The following is a 5,000-nucleotide window of genomic DNA, read 5'->3' as shown; positions in this document are numbered from 1 at the left end:
CTTGTAGGACAGTCAATCAGTTGCAAGAAATTATGAAGGCGAAAAATGCCTTTTAGGGCCTTTAAATCTGCTCCTTGCGTCGGTGCTTTAAGGTTGGATTAAAATCACCAGTCAGCAGAGTTTCTTTATCCTCTCCCGACACTCTTTCCAAGCCCAGTTTAAAGATTTCCAAAAACTGAGAGTCATCCAGGTTCCCAAAAGAATTCCTTTTGACTTTGGAAACATTAACTCCAGCCAAAGGTTCTCCAGTGCCATATCTTCTACATCGCATCTTCGCACAGCAGGTATTTTGTCGGAGATATAGATTGCAACGCCACCTTTATGACCCGAGGAGCGATCGCGCCTAAACAAATTGAAACCAGGGATCGACACCTCACCAGATGACAGCTGATCATTACGCCAAGTTTCATTGAGAATCCAGATTCCGATATCTCGACATCGCCGCGAGGAAAGAATTTAAGCGTATCCTAGAATCTGAAGCGCATCCTTGTAAACGCTTTCTAGCGCAGGCGGTGGATCATGGCCATAATTTAAGATCTTGTAAGATAAATTCAGTGCACTTCAGAATACCTGTATCACGCACTGTTAGGCACCAACAATCGTTTATTCCTATAGGTCCTAAAATTAATTTAACCTAACTTAATTTACTTTGTTATGTACATATGTATATATCAGTGTATATGTACATATATATATATATATATATATATATATATATATAATATATATATATATATATATAAATATATATATATATATAGGCAGAATATAAAGGTTTACACCAACAATGGACTCACAGCAGAAGGATCCAGAGGATACAGTACCACCACGTGAATAAATAAGCAAATACTGAGTGAAAATAGTGGGGTAAACTTCTAACTGGTCTGACTTGGTTTCACAACGTTTCGGCTATTCAGCCTTCTTCAGATGAAAGTTAAAATCTAAAAACTAAAAACTATTTACAATGACTGCGTGTATTGGAAGTAAAGGCTTATATATGCAACTTAATTAAAAAGTACAAAGAGGTTTTAATTACAATAGTTAAAATAAAAGCAAGTGTCAAAAGTTACGCGACAAGCCAAACGTAACGAATTTCCCGCAGAAGGCCTCTAAATGTCTGAATGATCATAATGGGAGCTACAACAAGGTCCCAAAGCAGGGCCCTTAAACAATGCCGTAAAAAAAAAAAAAAAAAAGCAGAATACTCCAATGGGGCCCATGAACGCAGCAAGCAAGTCGCACAACAATTGACAAATGCATACATAAGAAACTGGACAGGTCACAATCATTCACAAAGCAAGAACAGGTGAAAATGTCAAATTAGTTGTGATAATTAATAATAGAAGAACATGTGAATTGGCGGTACATTATAATAGTTCCCAACATGATATTTCTCAAATGAGATTTACCGTCATTGAACAAGTTGTATCCTTCCAAAATCCAGTACATTTAGACCAGTTACTGCTCACAAGAGAAGCCTATTGGATGACGCAGCTATTCACATTCAATCCGCATGGCCTTAACAAAAGGCAGGAATTTCGCTCCAAAAATCGTATTATCACAACTAATTTGACATTTTCACCTGTTCTTGCTTTGTGAATGATTGTGACCTGTCCAGTTTCTTATGTATGCATTTGTCAATTGTTGTGCGACTTGCTTGCTGCGTTCATGGGCCCCATTGGAGTATTCTGCTTTTTTTTTTTTTTTTACGGCATTGTTTAAGGGCCCTGCTTTGGGACCTTGTTGTAGCTCCCATTATGATCATTCAGACATTTAGAGGCCTTCTGCGGGAAATTCGTTACGTTTGGCTTGTCGCGTAACTTTTGACACTTGCTTTTATTTTAACTATTGTAATTAAAACCTCTTTGTACTTTTTAATTAAGTTGCATATATAAGCCTTTACTTCCAATACACGCAGTCATTGTAAATAGTTTTTAGTTTTTAGATTTTAACTTTCATCTGAAGAAGGCTGAATAGCCGAAACGTTGTGAAACCAAGTCAGACCAGTTAGAAGTTTACCCCACTATTTTCACTCAGTATTTGCTTATATATATATCCAAAAGGTCTAGATAGCAGCAACAATATAGATATTCGTATAAACATAACAACTTTCTTTAATTTTCCAGACATGTTTCGATGGTACATCCGTCATCTTCAGTGTTACATATTTTGAAATCGCCGTTGAATTTAAAGCGCGCGCGATCTTACAAACTTCGTTACATTGCGTTGTCAATATTGCGTATTAAATCAAAACAGAACAAAACAAAAATTTAAATGAGTGACGCTTAGTTCCTTACAGGGAGAGAGTCAGGTTAATGTGTTTCACCTGCTGGTTGAGATCGGGCTTCTCCCATTTTATATACATGGATTCCTTAAGCTTCACTTGGTACTTAGTGGCTGCAGAGTCCAGGATCTCGAAGCAATCCTGTGTGCAGGATGCCTTACAAGACTCTGAACTCTGCAGATGTTTAAAAACGTTCGAAGATCTGTCTGAAAGTAAGTGCTCGCGCACTCGTGTGGAGAAGTGTCGGCTGGTTTCACCAACATAACAAGCATTACAACTTGCACACGAAAATTTATAGACCACACGCGTGCGAAGCCCTACAGGGACAGCATCTTTCACATTAAAAAGACTCCTGACTTTGAAAGTAGTGAAGACTAACCTTATATCAATAGGTTTACATAACCGATTAGCAAGTTTGCGTATACACCTCTGTGCCGTGACTGAGAAGTGCCCAACGTAAGGGATTTTAAAGAAAAACTTAGGTGTTTCCTGGGGCTCGATTCCTGAATGAGACTGTGTTTTCCCTCCCTTGACTGCTGTCTGAATATATTTAGAAATATATTTGTTGATAAGGTTTTCAGGGAAGAGATTCCTCAGCAGAATGACAGACAATTTTTGAAGATCAGTATGGAACCCCATCCAAGTGTTGTTTATCTTAAAAGTTCTATCAATCAAGGTTTTGATTAACCCCAGTTTGTAGGTAAAGGGGCAAAAACTCAGATAACTGGTGAGCAAACCTGTGAAAGTTTTTTTCCGGTAAACGGTGGTTACACTTTGGTGCGGGTCAGTGTTATTGATTAGAACATCTAGGAAAGGTAGAACATGGTCAGCCTCCCGTTCCATTGTAAAGCGTATATTGGGGTGTTGATTGTTGATGTAATTGAAGAAAAGGGTTGCATCCCGTTCAGAGCGGAAAAGGCAAAATGTATCGTCTACGTAGCGACGATAGAATAAGACCTCTGAATCCCCATATTGATCCAACCATATATTCTCATGGTGACCCATAAAGAGATTGGCTAGAACAGGGGCAAGGGGGGACCCCATGGCTACACCATCCACTTGGTCATAGAAGTTACCCTTGAACAGGAAGTGAGTTTCCTTGGTAGCAAACTCAAACAACCTTTTAAGATGTTGTTTACTAAGTTTCAAACCTGGGTTGCCCTCAGTTATATACTTGACGGCAAGGTTAATACAATCATCTAGAGGGATGTTGGTGAAGAGGCTTTCAACATCGAAGGACACCATGAACATCCCATGCAAAGACAGCTCATTGATTTCCTTCACAAAAGTGAAGGAATCTGAAGCAATGAATGTGGATGGAATATGAGGTTGGAGTAGATTACTTAAGTATTTGGCCAAGCTGTAGTTGTAGGTTCCTATGGAGGAAACTATGGGCCGAAATGGTGGGGTGGAGTTTGGCGCTCGTGGTTTGTGCATCTTAGGGAGACCATAGATCCTAGCAGGCTGGGATCCACTTGGATAAATGGCCTCATAAACTTCAGGATCAAAGTGACCTTTTTTCCTAAGTTCTCTAAGATAGCATTGGAGCTTCCCTTCCCGGGTAAGGGTAGGGTCGGATGTAAGGACCCTGAATTTTGTAGTGTCGTTAATGATTTTAAATAAACCCTTGTCATATTCTTGTCTATCTAAAATTACTACCCCATTACCCTTATCTGGCCGCAATATTACAATGTTCTTGTTCTTTCTTAGTTCTTTCAGAATCCTGTGCTTTTTCAAATCCGAGGCCGTGGGTCGATATGATGACACGTACGTGTGAGCCAAATGTGACAGTTCGGTAGCCAGTTTACCCGTGTCCTTGCTCTCCTTGAGATTCTTTAACATCTTCTGACTAATCAATTCAAAGCATGCGAAGATGTCCGTTTTGTTGATCGAAGGTGGGCATATCGAGTGGGTAAGTCCATATTTTAGAACATTCAACTGATCAGTGTTGAGAGAAACCGATGACAGATTGGTGACAACTTCGTCTGACTTGAAAGGAAGGACCGAGTTTTTCGTGAGGTTTTTAAGTTTCTTTTCGTGGGTTTTGATGAAGTCCTTCACCCCTTTCGTCACGTTGTGGTCAATAGACTTGTGAAGAATATAACGGTCAATACTGCTTAGTGTTTCAGAAATGCGATTATTAAGTCTGTCCCTTTGGAGGACTAACCTGTAATGTTCCTTGGTGCGTCTGTTTATAGCGCTTTTCAGCAGCTTTCTTCTGATTCCAAGAGCGTCTTGCCTGTCCATGTTTGCAGGCAAGTGGAAGCAAAGAAACTTGGGAAAGACATTGAGAGACTTGCAATTGCGTAAGAACGCTAGATCCAACTCAGATTTCCGTGCTTTGATTGAGAGCTTCTCAAACTTACGGAGGTCAGAAATGTTGACCCGTCCATTATACTTGGCTGCTAAGTCGAAGATGATTGATCCAAAAGGTCTAGATAGCAGCAACAATATAGATATTCGTATAAACATAACAACTTTCTTTAATTTTCCAGACATGTTTCGACGGTACATCCGTCATCTTCAGTGTTACATATTTTGAAATCGCCGTTGAATTTAATGAGCTGTCTTTGCATGGGATGTTCATGGTGTCCTTCAATGTTGAAAGCCTCTTCACCAACATCCCTCTAGATGATTGTATTAACCTTGCCGTCAAGTATATAACTGAGGGTAACCCAGGTTTGAAACTTAGTAAACAACATCTTAAAAGGTTGTT

The 5,000-nt window shown here is 39.5% G+C and overlaps 1 pseudogene; it reads left to right on the top strand.

Annotated features, from left to right (window-relative positions):
- The first annotated feature begins 4,869 nt into the window (after positions 1–4,869).
- LOC138040569 (uncharacterized) overlaps positions 4,870–5,000 on the top strand; it is a 7,133-nt pseudogene continuing 7,002 nt past the window's right edge.

The sequence above is a fragment of the Montipora capricornis genome, chromosome 3 (genome assembly GCF_036669925.1).
Source record: "Montipora capricornis isolate CH-2021 chromosome 3, ASM3666992v2, whole genome shotgun sequence".
In the NCBI taxonomy this organism is placed as follows: Eukaryota; Metazoa; Cnidaria; class Anthozoa; order Scleractinia; family Acroporidae; genus Montipora; species Montipora capricornis.
The sequence above is the reverse complement of the archived record's forward strand: the minus strand, read 5'-3'. Positions and strand labels throughout refer to the sequence as shown.